Source organism: Bidens hawaiensis, unplaced genomic scaffold (assembly GCF_021521415.1).
Source record: "Bidens hawaiensis isolate Kalapana, Puna unplaced genomic scaffold, B.hawaiensis_p1.1 tig00004283_1, whole genome shotgun sequence".
NCBI classification, from domain to species: Eukaryota; Viridiplantae; Streptophyta; class Magnoliopsida; order Asterales; family Asteraceae; genus Bidens; species Bidens hawaiensis.
Window position 1 is genome coordinate 1,549,540 of NW_027491258.1, and position 14,743 is coordinate 1,564,282.

Consider the following 14,743-nt stretch of genomic DNA (forward strand, 5'->3'; position numbering starts at 1 on the left):
ATCGGCGACGCCCCGGGGGGACTTACAAGTGGTATCAGAGCCTTAGGCTCTTATGCTCGAGATCTGCGTTTTGGTGTTTCCGGCACGTTTCTGATGCGTTTCTGGCCGAACAGCCGCCGCAGGCGAAGTTATGGGGTTCAGGCGAAGTTGTCGCTTAAATTTTAGGGTTTAGGCGAAGATATAAGGTTAAGCGAAGTTATTCACAACTTCGCCTACCTCACAAGTTCGCTTATCTCAGGCGAAGTTATCTGCCAGGCGAAGTTATGAACAAGCGAAGTTAAGGAGGGGCGAAGTTGACTTTTAGGCGAAGTTGACTTTAGGCGAAGTTAAAAAAAAAAAGTGTTTGGAGTTTTCGTCTGTATGGCCAGGTGTACACGATTATTGTGAGACCGAAGACGTTGTTCCGTCAACGAGTGAAACTTGTTATCTCTTGGTCTTACGTGTGAACAAATACGTGTCAACTCTGGATTTGGAGTTGAGGTTGTGAATGAGATATTGATTGATACTGGATATTGACACATATTTGGGTGTTTGTGGGCAATGAATAGTTGTTGTTCGAGGTTGACCAACTGAAGAAAGTCAAATTGAACTGACGGTTTTCGTCATTACTGGATTGCGGTCAGAGCATATTATTTATGTTATTTTCAAGGCGTTCGAGAATTGGATCCTGAAACGTGATGCTTATTTATTAAAGTGAAAATTCTGGAACAAGTTGGATTTAATCGAGAATTAAAGTGTTTATGTTCTTGATCGTTATCCCTGTTGATTGAAGATGCTTCGGATTAATTAATGGTCATGTGTGTTAGATTCTGTCAAGGTGGTTTTGTGATAAAATTGATCACTTGATGTTGAGTAGTTGAAGATTAAACCTTATCGTATGCCGACGTGTTGGTGAAGTTGTGGAGGGAGCCCAACTTCACGTGTTGGTGAAGTCAGAAGGACTTCACGTGATTGGTTGAGATGATCAATTAGGCACGTGGATGCATGCATTTCAAAGACCTCAATCTATTTAGTCGGAGAAGCTTACACTGAAGGGGAGATCTGATATGGAAGACGCTGGGTGATTGGTAGATTTGTGAAGCTACAAGACAGTTTCAGACACGGCTGGTTGAAGAGCAAACAGAAGATCATCAGTTAAGAGGGAGTCTGTTGGTGCATGTTTTGTAACAGATGATCTTTTGTGTTTGTTAGAATTGAGAGCAACGGTCAAAGGGGAGTCTGTTGGTGCATTTTGTGACCGTCGCTATGCAATTCTGTTAAGCGAAAACGAAGTGCGAAGTTTGGACAACTTTGCCATAGGCGAAGTTGTAACAACTTCTGCGAACAACTTTGCCTTAGGCGAAGTTATAACAACTTCGCCTACTGGCCCAAGCCCGTGAAGTTGTTTATATATATATGTGTGTGTCTTGTTTAGGTTTGAGTATCCAGAAAGTTAGAGTGTTTTGTGATCAGTTTAATTGTCTAGAGAGAAACCGAGAGAGAGTCGTGTGGGACGACCCGAGGTAGAGCTCACCTCGGGTCGGCCGTCGTTTGTTTTCATGTTTGGTATGTAATGAGTTTTGGTTAATTATATAAAAGATCTGCAGATGTGTTTATCCCATTCGTGTGTTTGTTCGTATGTTTGTATGAGTGTAATCGTGTTCTTCGTCTTCTACACCATAAACGAGTCTAGGAGGATTCCGCACTCCTAGACCTCGTGCGGATCTCGTATCGATCGGTGACGCCCCGGGGGGACTTACAATACTTAACTAACCCAGCAGAGAATGCTAAGGAGATAAGTTCTGGGCTTGCGCCTTCAAAGGTATTTCTCTTTTTCCAAGATTTGCTGAATAGCGAGTGGCTTCTTGTTGGGCTTGTGCTAACGTCCCAAACTTTTTGAATGGATAGCTGGTTCCATCCACGTAACTTTTGACTGTTGACCAATCTTCGTATATCCCTCTATGCTCACCGTCAAAGATAACATAGAACCTTGTTTTTGGATTTTATGGTCTCTGTGTGATTTGAGAGTAACTTGGTCTTAATGAGACCTCTTCAGTTTTTGGCAAACTGTCAGCCATCAACGGATTTGATTTGTCTTTACCAGAGCCGTTTGCTTCTGGACTAGATGAAGATCTTAGTTCTTCATTAACTTTTCTTTTGCTTTTTTCCAAAGCAACAGGAGTAAACGGACTTGTTTTTTCTTTACCCTTTGCCGTTTGAAAGGGAATAGATTCAGATTGTGTCCTTTCGGATTCCTGCTCTGAATTAGAAATTTCGAAAAAGAAATACAAAATCTTCAAAATAATAATACTATTTTGTCTTGTAAATAAATGAGTTCTATCACACAAAGATTAGAACAAATTTTTGACGAACAGCTGGAAAGCTATTCAGCCGAACAAATACAGGAACTCGTTCAACTCATGACCTTAAGCGATCAAGTGTGCGAAAAGAAATTTTCTGAAAATAAACAATTAAAAGAAAAATATTTTCCAGAAAATAAAGAAAAAATCTTTGCTTTAAAAGAACCCGAAACTGAAGAAGAAGATTCTTCGGAAGAAGAAATTCCAAAACATAGGATGAATCAATCCAGCGCTGCTAGTAGTAGTAACCGCAAGCCATCCTACAGGAAAGAGAACACAAAATATGAATTCTCTATGCCCTATCATAAGGGGATACCAAATTCAGATAAAAATAATGGTAGTTCAACTGAAATTGGTACCATAAAAATTGATTGTATTTTTGATTTAATCAAAGAAAAGAAACAATCGACAAATGGAACACTGAGATTAGTCTGATTATCCAGTCTAATCCAGAAGAATTTTCCAATGCCAAGGCCTTATTGTTATTAATAGAACATAAGTCCGCAGGAATAGTCCAAGATTTATTAAAGGAACAACTTGGAATGAAGTTAAAACTCGTTTTTCGGACGTGTTCGCGGTTTTCCGGCGGCGGCGCCGGAAAGGCGGCACCAGAAAAGTTAATACGAGGATGTCAGGGAATGTTCTGACATTCCCTGACCTAACCCTAGTTCGCTACGGGGATTTAACGAATTAAAGGTGATTCGCTAGCTGGTTCGTCTATGGGAACATAACGAACTAGCTACAGTTCGTGTTCAATTCATTAAGTTGATTCGCTGAGGAAAGAATAACGAACTGACCTTAGTTCGCGTTCAGATTCGTTAAGGAGAAGATAACGAATTAACCCCCAATTCGTTATAGTCATTCGTTAAGGAAACAACAAATTAGAAGGTCCAATTCGTTACCTGGACTGATTCGCTATGTGGACTGGTTCGCTATGGACTGGTTCGTTATAGGATCCTGTTCGCTTAATAACTAGTTCATTAAAGGGTTCAATTCGCTGCATGGATCAGTTCGTTAAGATAACACAATTCGTTAAGAACCAAGTAACGAACCAGAAGTTTGATAGAATGACAGAACAGTCCCTGGACTTAGAAAAGAATGATTGGCTCTGCCCCTTGGACCCCGCTAGGGGTTGCCGCCCCTAGAACCCCGCTGCCAGGGGCGCTGCCCCCGGACCCCCGTTCGTTGAGGGTAATAATTAAACTAGAAAGGCGATATGTGTAGTGATAGTTTACTAAAACGTATAATTATTATACAGTTAGTCGTGCACAGCTCAAGAAGGGAATAACCGTAAACGGTGAACGCAACCGCATTGAGGTGAGTTTCTAGCCCCACTTCCTTGTTATGTTTTCGGGGCTGTGTGCATACTCGATGTGATAGTTAATACACTTACCTTAAGTGGTAAGTGTATGCCTTGTACGATTTATGTATGATGATTGCTTGACGGTGTGTGAACGATCTTCGGGTATTGCATGTACCGTCAGGTGGTAGCTAAAGACGTGATTGCTATGTATGATGGAAGATAAGATGCATGTATGAATATTCATGATGTATGCATAATGTACGTATGATATGTTAATGGTACGTGAACGCTCTTCGGAGATTGCACGTATTGTTAGGAAAAGTATTTAAGGACATGTATAGTATAAAGCTATGGAAGAAAGGGTACCGGACACTAATAATATCCGAGGATGAAGGGTACCGGACCCTAATAATATCCGAGGATGAAGGGTGACCGGACCCTAATAATATCCGAGGTATGTAGGGTGACCGGACCCTAATAATATCCGAGGATGGAGGGTACCAGACCCTAATAATATCCGAGGTATGTAGGGTGAAACGCCCTTTATAATGTATGTTTAGATATGAATGGTTATGGACGAATGCTGATCTTGATATGTATGTAATGCGTACCTTCGGGTACGTATATGTATATGAAAAGTAAGTTATGAGATTAACTAGAACTCACTCTGCGTAGCTAAATTTTTAGTATGCACGTAGGCAAATAGGTTGAGGCAGTTCGCATGACTGAAGACACATGACATGGAATCGAAGATACTGGTATCTCGGAGAAATGTTGTGATGTTTTAAAGACTATGTTTTGTTTTAATTGACTACGAATGTTTTATAAGACATGATTTGATGGTTATGTAAAATGTTATGGTTGAAGTTTTATTATTCCGCGAAAGTTTTTATTAACTCTGATATTTAGAACTGCGTTCATGAGTAAATCCAACATACAAAGTAGGGCTACCGGTAACGGGGCTTACAGGATATATGAAGACTGGTCAACAGTCAAAAGTTACGTGGATGGAACCAGCTATCCATTCAAAAAGTTTGGGACGTTAGCACAAGCCCAACAAGAAGCCACTCGCTATTCAGCAAATCTTGGAAAAAGAGAAATACCTTTGAAGGTAACAATTTTTCCTGAACCTTTAAAACCAGGAAAACAAGAAAAAACCGTTGAGTTCAGAAAAGCTTCCCCATTTCCTTCAAAATTAAAATTTACTGAAGAGAAAGAAGAAGAAGAATCCCAAGATATTGTATCTCTTGATAAATTTAGATCATTATGGTCTAAAGCGCGGTCTTTAAGTCAAAATGACTTTGAATCCGAGCACATTTACACAGAAGATAAGGCTACTAAAAGTTTAATTGTCTTTTGTCCAGGCGCAAGCCCATAACTTATCTCCTTAGCATTCTCTGCTGGGTTAGTTAAGTATATTTATCCTTCCTCTAATTTACAAGAAATTAATTTAATGACCGAAGGAATGAAGAAAGCAATCAAAAACTTTCGAAAAAAGATTGCAGCAGCAAAAGATGCTAACATCTTCATCAAGTGTACCTCTACACTCCCAGATTGGCATCAAGGAAAGTCCTTCCAAAGTTACCATCATCTGGAAATCGGTCTTGCTAAAACAAGAACCGTGAATCCATCCAAAGTCATGGAAGAAAAATATGAAGACCCAAGAGTGTAAATTATGTGTATTAGTGAGTAATCTCCTTGCTAAAGGAGAGTATTATGTAAGTACTAAGAAGTTCTTCCCTCGGGAAGAACAGTTGTGAAATAAATATATCAGTTCTTATTATCCATCAAGTTCATCTTTAAGAATTTTGTAAAACATGGAGCCCTGGAGCCATAAGAGTACCGTTGAGGCAGGAGGCCGTAGGGAACAGATTGGTTGGGTTGGTCACTTGTAAAATTCAACTTCAAAGGTTCACTTAGCTGGATAAGAAGAAGAGGTATGGTTTATTTCGTAACTGTTAATTTACTTCAAAAAGTATTTATTATAATCTCTCCTTAAGCATCTTTAAAAAATTTGATTTCTCAAAACAAAACTCGATTAATCTTTATCGAAACTAAATGATTTCTCATTGGGAATTTAATAAACCTAAGAACACAAATGAAGACTTCATGTCTTTTATAAATCCAAAGACATATACTCATGTCTTATAAAAAAAATCAATAAACAAAAGGTTTTCAAAAGATTTCATGCAATTGAAGACTTTTTTATGATGTCTCTTACAAGGACAAAATTAATAAACGAAGAGTTTTCAAAAAACTTTCAAGCATTTGAAGACTTATTGTTGTCTTTCAATAATAAACTCCATAAATTGCTTAACGACATAATTGATATTTATAAATTGTTTAACGGCATAACAGTTATTTATAAATTGCTTAACGGCATAACAGACGTTTACAAATTGCTTAACGGCATAGATATTTATAAATTTCTTAACGGCATAACAGACGTTTACAAATTGCTTAACGGCATAATAGATTTCCGCAAAAATTAAATTAAATTCAAACGAAAATGTGAGAATAAAAACAACCCAAAACCTCCTCCTCACAACACCATCCCTACCTACCACAATCTCCATCCCCATCTGAGTTGAGATCCACTCGTATCATTCATTCATTCATGGAGTCAGATCTACCTAGATAGTTGAGTTGAGGGTTTAACAAGCACCGTTTCAGATATGCTCGGTTTAGATCTCCCCGTTATTTATCTTATCTCCGTTCTAAATGTACTCGTGTCACTACTGCATCCCGATTCCAGATCTTGAAGGTTAGTAGTAACTATACTAAAACTTGGGGGTTTATTTTTATTTTTAAGAGAAATCTAATTAGGTGATAATAATGGTTTTTCTACATATTTTGTGGATCATCATTCCAATAAAATATCAGATAAGCATGCATTTTACTTGAAGGGTAAAGTTAAAATACCAAGGACAACAAAAATGAGAAGTGTGAAAAAGAATCCATTTTATTGATCTTAGATTTGAATGACTGAGATTGATTTAATAAATAAATATTGATGGAAATGGCATGAAGGTAATTACCCACCTTTGTTGACTTTCTGCAAGGCACATGTCAATTCCCCCATCATTTTAAAATGTCCATAACTTTTTCATACGACATTATTTTTTTAAAAAAAATTCACCATAATAATAAGCGTTTTTTTATCTTTAATATGAGTATCATATTGTTATATAAAAATAAAAAAAATAATGGGTTTTTTAATTATGTTTTTTTGTTATTCATTTTGTAATATGTTGTTTCCATTGTGCTTTACGTTTCAAGTCATTGTGTTATATGTATTCACCATTGTGTCTTACGTTTTAGGTCATTGTGTTATACGTATTCACAATTGTGTCTTACGTTTTATGTCATTGTGTTATATGTATTCACCATTGTGTTTTACGTTTCAAGTTATTGTGTAACATGTATTAATTATTGTGTTTTATGTATTAGATAATTTGTTGTTATTTTATCATTATTTTTACATATTATTATTGCACAACGGTGTTATTAGTATTTAAAAAACATAATGATAAGTTGAAAGACATAATGACGAAAAAAGGCACAATGGTGTGCGAAAAGACACAATGACGAAAAAAGACACAATGATAAGCAAAAAGACACAATGACGAAAAAAGACACAATGATAAGCGAAAAGACACAATGACGAAAAAAACACAATGATAAGCGAAAAGACACAATAATGAAAAAAGACGCAATGACGAAAAAAAACACAATGATAAGCGAAAAGACACAATGACGAAAAAAAACACAATGATAAGCGAAAAGACACAATAATGGAAAAAGACACAATGACAAAAAAAAACACAATGATAAGCGAAAAGACACAATGGTTTGCGAAAAGACACAATGATGAAAAATGACACAATGGTAAGCGAAAAGACACAATGGTGTGCGAAACACACAATGACGAAAAAAGACACAATGATGAGCGAAAAGACACAATGGTGTGCGAAAAAACACAATGACGAAAAAAGCACAATGATAAGTGAAAAGACACAATGGTGTGCGAAAAGACACAATTGTGTGCATTAAGACACAATGACGTGATTTTTGTTTTAAATTTTATATAACAAAAATTATACTCATATTAAAGATAAAAAAACGCTTGTTATTATGATATTTTTTTTTTATAAAATATCATACGAAAAAGTTATAAACGTTCTAAAATGATGGGGGTATTAACATGTGTCTTGTATTTGGAGAGAGAAAATGTGTACAATTACCTTTATACCCTTTTTCTTTTAGTCCCCACTTGATACATGTCAATTATTTATGGCTTCTCACCCTTCTCATTTTTATTACCTTTTGTAGAATAACTTGACCCTTTACTTGAATGCCAATAAATCTTTTATTTTAAATCTAGTGATTACACCGCTCACACACCATTTATTTGTCACATCATTTGAGCCATACGCCTTAGTCATTTATTTGTCGGCTATCAACACAATGTTGAAATTGTGTTTATGATCATATCAATCATCACTAAATTGTAGAGACATGAAAATAATAAGTGTATGCTTATGACTTGTGAGCGTAGCCCAAACTAACTTCAAGATTTGAACAAATGAAAAGATAAAGCAAGTCTAAATTACCTAAAGGCCGGACCAACCATTACTGACAGCATCTGAATTAGTATCACTTTCATTAACCCATGACCATAATATATGTCTCATCATCATAAAACGATTTCGAAGCATAATAATCATACGGTAATGACCCTTTAACATTGTCCATAAATTCAACAATCTGGTTCTACTTGAATTCTTCCAACCGGTGAACACATGATCATATACACAGGATTTGATGGCAGTTCACACCAAGTGTAAAATTTGGCATTTTGTAAACTCACCGGACCCGTTGCTAAATGAATGAGTAAAATCGTCACCAAATCCAATACTGACTCTTCCAAATGGAGTTGAGCCATTAAATTTTAGAGATCCATCAACGGGTTGGATGGGTGCGGATGGAGAATGGAGGGTTGCGATTCTAAAATTAATAATTGGGATTTGCAATTCCTTACAAAGGTAAGGATTTTAAACTTTGGGTTAGTGCTTTAAGCATGGTACTCTCTCCATTAAGTCAGACACGTTGGAATGTCCTGATTTTTATCCTGTTAATGGGACAAATAGGTTTGACACGTCGGTTCAAGGGAAGAACATGAGACATGCTTTTAAAGCTAGTTATGATAGCCATGGATATGATTTTTATGTACTCGGAAATTATGATCAAAAAGCGGCTGGTATGACGTTGGTGTTGAGTACTGACGCCTTTTGGATCATAATTTCCGAGTACATAATGATCATGAGTATTAAAATTAGCTTTAAAAACATGCCTAATGTTTTCCATTGAACCAATGTATCAAACACGTTTGTCCCATTAACAACAAGATAAAAATGACATTCCAAATGGCTGTCTTGTTAGAGAAATGTAACGTGCTAGGAGACCTAACCCAACGTTTAAAGTCCTTACTTTTGTAAACAATTGTTGACTCTTTATTATTAATCTTAGCATTAATTAGAACCATTCATTCTCCATTCGCATCCATCCAACCCATTGAAGGATATCCAAAAGATTATGGGGTCAACTCTATCTGGAGGAGTTAGAATTGGGTTAAGTGACGATTTTACCCATTTGTTTAGCAGCGGGTCTGATGAGTTTTTGGGAAATGGCAAATTCTGTACTTGGTTTGAACTGTCATCCAAACATGTGTATATGATCACGGGTTCACCGGTTAGAAGAATTGTGGTGGAACCAGATTGTTGACTTTATGGACAATATTAAAGGGTTATTACCTTATGATTATTATGATGAGAAGGATATTATGGTCATGGGCTAATGAAGATGATACTTATTCAGGTGCTGTCATTTAAGGTTGGGTCTGGCCTTGAGGTAAAATTTACAATTGTTTTTTCTTTTCATTTGTTTAAAACTAGCAGTTTTGGCTGCGCTCACAAGCATACACTTTCATCTATCTCCTCAATTTAGTTATGATTATAAAAAACTATTTCAACATGAGGTTGATGGCAAATAAATAACTAAAGTGACTGCTGGCAATATAATACAATCCATATCACCTTTTTCACACTATCATACGGCCTATGGCTCGAATGATTTGGCATTAAGCTAGTGTATACTTATGGAGGTGGTGTACTGATATGTTTTCTTTATAGTGTAATCTTAACAAAAAATGTTTCACAAATCAAACATAAATATAGGTTTATGAGAGGTTGATGATCGAATAGACGTTTATGCTTCAAATGTGTTATGAGACGTTAGCATGAGTGGGCGCCAAGGAGGAGTTTTAGGTTATGGTTATTTTTTTTTCTTTTTTAAAAATATTAGTTATATATTTGTATATAATCCAATAAATTATCGTTTATTAATCCGCATGTCGCGTTTCTAAATGTGAAGTGTGTGTGAAACTTCTGTTTACGTGACATCGGGTGTTCTTCGAGTTAGATTTTTGGGTTTCAGGTTGGGTTCGGGTTTTTGGCCAGGAAAAACTGACCCGATAACCGACCCATATAAATTCGGTTTTGGGTTGTTCGTTTTTTGACTTTTTGGGTTTAAATGAAAACGAAATTATATGTTTATTAACAAATTACCATCATGCTACTATATAAATATTTTAAAAATTCAAACATCATATGAAAACATGATGCGATAATGTTCAAAAGTCGCAAAATTAACTATAGCACATAATATTCCAAATACGAAAGACTCCAAATCAAAACACGTTTATAAAGAAAGGACAACAAATGTTCAGGTTGTTCGGGTTTTTTGTTGAGAATAAATGACCCGATAACCGACCCATTTAAAGTTCGGTTTGATCGGGTTTCGAGTAAAGTTAAATAAACACACCGCTACTATTTAGCAAATTGATACATTGCCTCCTACTTTTTTTTTGTTAGTATTTTAGTGTAATTGGATTAATTGGTCGACAATGTATCACAATAAACATTATGCAAGTTAGGGATGTGCGGAGCGCACAATTGTTTTAGTTATGATGTTAGGGGCTTCGCCCCCAAATGAATGGGGTCCGAGGGGCAGCAGCTCTTAGCAGGTTCCAAGGGGCAGAGTCCCTCCATGTCAGTTTGGAAAAATGTTATTTTCGTTAATACTACTTCATTAAAAATTCATCAGAAAAATGAATTTTATGATTATGTCACACATAATCATAAGTAATTTTTGGGCTTTATTAATTAACGTCTAAAATTTGAAAAGATAACTGCTTGAAGCGATTATCTATAATCATAACCGCCCTAGAGATAAAACACCGTTCAAGTTTTGACGACATTCTCTCTAGTTCTTCCTCACAAATTTCATACTAATTTCTTGTCCCAGTCAGAGTTTTATCTGATTAAAATACTTTGAATAACCACCAAAATAACTTTTAATCTGAAACAAGATATATCATCTATTGATATACTTCAACAACTTTTAATAGAATAATCTAAATATATATGATCAAATTTTTGGGATGTTACACGCCTAAAATGAGTTGCACAAAATATAACAATTGGTACCAACCTAATAACACAAACACAACTCCCATGATGTTAGTAATGTTTGCCACACTGATGCTGTGATAGTTGATTATGCATATCTTCCAAGTGTTTTATGGTTCAAACTTTTGAGAGCATAGCTTCAAGAAAGAATATTGCAATACCTTGTTTGTTTGATCTTCATAGACATTGTAAACCTACAGATTTCTTGGAAGGTTCTTATAGCATGACAAAACATGTTAGTTGCAAATCCTCATGAGTGGCATTGACAAACTATTGATATAAATTATTAAAAGCATGAGGAATCGTTGCAGTATATAACTAGACTTCTTTAGGAACATACATTTTGGTGTAATTAAATTCACACTACAATCCTTCTAACAACCTCTATTATCCAATGACCGTTACAGACTTACAGGCTTACAATGCATATGCCAATTTACTCAAAATTTTCAACCCTGCCATTTGACCCGTTAGCGAGAGCATTAATCTAATTATAAGTGGGTAGAAATTTTTACTCGTACTTGCACTCATAGCTTTGTGTTCAAAAGACCGGCTTAGGACTAGGTACCATGCGGCATCTCAAGAAATGCTTATTGTTGTCTTTATATGGAATTTGTTGGTTTATTTTGGAAATTTGATTCTGTAGGCTGAAGCATCTTCATCACAAGTGTACAAAAAGAGACGGATGCTTGTAAAAAAGAGACGGATGCTTATGCTGGTTGTATGTACCAAAACAAGTTTGAATTATGTCGCAAAGAGCAGAAAGCTTTTGAGAAAGCTTGTCCATTAAATTGACCGGGTTGGATTATAACTCAAAGTGCACTTGATAAATTTACACACTTCTTTCGGTGCAACTTTATAATGATAACTTGTTATTTACTCGTCCCGATTGCAATAAGAGTTGAATATTTTGTGGATTAATGTTGTATGGAGTAAAAATGGTTATTGTTTTGACTCGAGTGTTTCTTTTTTAATCACTTTCTTGATAGTTAACTGTCAGCTAATATGACTTTTATGGTCTTTTTATTTAGCTCTTTTTTCATAGAGGTGATTTGATTGCATAAAATCGATACATGTCAATTGTCGTTAAGTCAATGACCATTTTATCCTTGTACGATATATAGTAAGAAAAAAGAAGTCGATCCGAGTGTACCTTTGCTCGTGCTTGGCCCGTTTTTAAACCAAACCGAGCCGAAATCAAATGAGCATTTATTGAGCAAGCGACGAGAAGTTTGGACAAACCTAATTAAAAGCCGCTTTATGGAAAGTGACCAAACACTTTGCATTTGATACTTTTGGTTTTCTTGTGCCTAAGGCTGCATAGCTATTTAGTCGTGTCCAACGGGTCAGTGATAGTAATGGTTTAGGATATATGAATGTAACTTTTAAACAACTTATTTTGACTAATCAAAAAGGCTATTGACTCAACTTGTTGTCCGCTTGCTTTTCATTTCAATGTAAACACTCCTTTTAATGAATAATAATGGAATTAAGGTTAAGAAAAACTACTCTTTTCAATCCTGTAATTTGTAAAAATTAATAAAAAAAACTTTTATAGCCTTTTCATGTATTAATTTCATTCCCAATTCAAATAACTGCAAGCTTTTAACTGGTTGAATAAATATGTTGATTAGACGGGCATTTTAGTCATTTTACACATTGGAATTATTTGATTAATCTAATAAGATAGTCTAATAATTAAGGGACTGTTTATGTAATTTTGATTGGAAAGGGTATTTAAATAAGAGAATAGGCTTGGTCTAAGCTGAAATAAAACTCTAAAAGAGTTATTTGCACTATTCCACAATTTAATCCAATCATTGGTCATAAATCATAATCAAAGCTTCAACAAGCTACTCGGATGTTAACTCATCTTTGGCTATTTATGCTAAATTTTATTCATGATCAATAATAGTTTGGAGTACTTCAAATATTTTACTTACTTGCTATGGTCGTTGATAGTGCTTGTTCAAGTTTTGTTATAGTTTAGACTTTGGAGAGCTAAGCTTTAAGAAAAGAATATTGTTACGTTTAGATGACAACGTATCTCAGTTCTCAAATATCATGTATTCATTTGATAAACTGTCCAATTAGTAAATAAATGCATCAAATCAAAGTTAAGAGATAAACGAGTTTTGAGCAATAGTTATATAATTCCAAAGCCAAATATGCTTTGAACCCAAGACATCATACAATATGAAGGTTGAAATAAGATTTAGTTAAAACATACAAATGTAAAAGCAGGGAAGATAAAATCTATACAATATGAAACTGGTTTACACAACTATTGTACCTTGGCCAAGCTTGTGGTTACTGCTGAGCAACCGCTTGATTCCGCCTATTCGCATTAATGACATCGATAATCTGCTTTTCATAAGTACCCAGCTTGTCTTTATAGTTATCTAATATTCCATGCTTAGGGATTTGAAGAAATTGCATGAAACTATCCAACATATTTTTAAATACTTTCAGCTTCTCAATTTGCTCGTTTTTTGGTTGCTGTGGAAGAGAATCGTGCTAGACACCAAGAGATTTTCATTAAATTAAGAAATAAAATATCGCCTTTGGTTGTGTCATGTGTGCATTTTCTATAAATGATTTGACAATAACTTACCTGCGGTAATTTGGAAAGAACTTTCTGGTGGATGTAATTCAAATCTGGTAGATACAGCTCCTTCATAGCTTTTATCTGTAATCAGAAAAAAATATATATTTAGATGATAATGGTGACAATTGTATGCAAATGGAACATGGGATCATTACAAACAAAGTTCTTGTATACACTCAATGACATTTGATTGATATTATATCAGTAATGATATACCGCACCTTTTGATACGCTTCCTCTTGCCAATCCCCACCGTTTTGATTGCTGGTCTGACCTGTCTAATCTAATGATGCTACACAAGAGTAGAAGTTTCATGTGTTAGCTCACTCAAAATATAGTTGAATATCAAAATATAACATATATGATAAATAAAAAAAAATCCCTACTTGATGAAGCCTCTGGCATAGCTCTCTTTAGTGGACATAGCGGTTTCTGCATATCTATCGCATTTTGGTTCTGAAAACCACCTGCTGTTGCGAGCCTTTGTTGCATATCCCTATGTGTCAGTTGAGAAATTAGTTGTTGTGACTGCTGCAAAGATTGCATATGTAATGGAGGAAGTGTTTTTGCTTGTTGCTGAGGTGGCGCTAGTATCCGCTTATTTGAATTGATGACATTAATAATATCCCTCTCATAAGCAGGTAGTCTGTCTTTATAATTAACTAGTATTTCATGCTTAGGGATCTGTAAGAATTGCATAAAACGCTCCAAGATATTTGTATCTACTTTCAAATTCTCAAGTTGCCTGTATTTTTGTTGCTGAGGAAGAGAATCATACTGGACAACAAAAAAATTTCATCGAATGCCCTTGTTGTATGCCATATTATCTTTAAATGATTCTACATGCTTTAACACATTAAATAATTCCAATTCTGATTAGGGGTGCAAACGAGCCGAGTCATAAGCGAGTTACTTGATATCGGATAGATAAAAGGCTTAAAACGAGCAGAGACCGAGCCTTATA

The 14,743-nt window shown here is 35.4% G+C and overlaps 1 protein-coding gene and 1 long non-coding RNA gene across 4 annotated transcripts in view; both read right to left on the reverse strand.

The window, feature by feature from the left end:
* Window positions 1-14,743, reverse strand: part of LOC143626231 (uncharacterized) — a 58,056-nt gene that overhangs the window by 10,244 nt on the left and 33,069 nt on the right. The gene's annotated exons all lie outside the window — the stretch shown is intronic.
* LOC143626237 (uncharacterized) lies at window positions 13,640-14,553 on the reverse strand. The gene is made up of 4 exons (XR_013152399.1): window positions 14,166-14,553; window positions 14,001-14,062; window positions 13,786-13,860; window positions 13,640-13,688 (listed from the first exon to the last, which is right to left on the reverse strand). It is a non-coding gene; the product is annotated as an uncharacterized LOC143626237 (long non-coding RNA).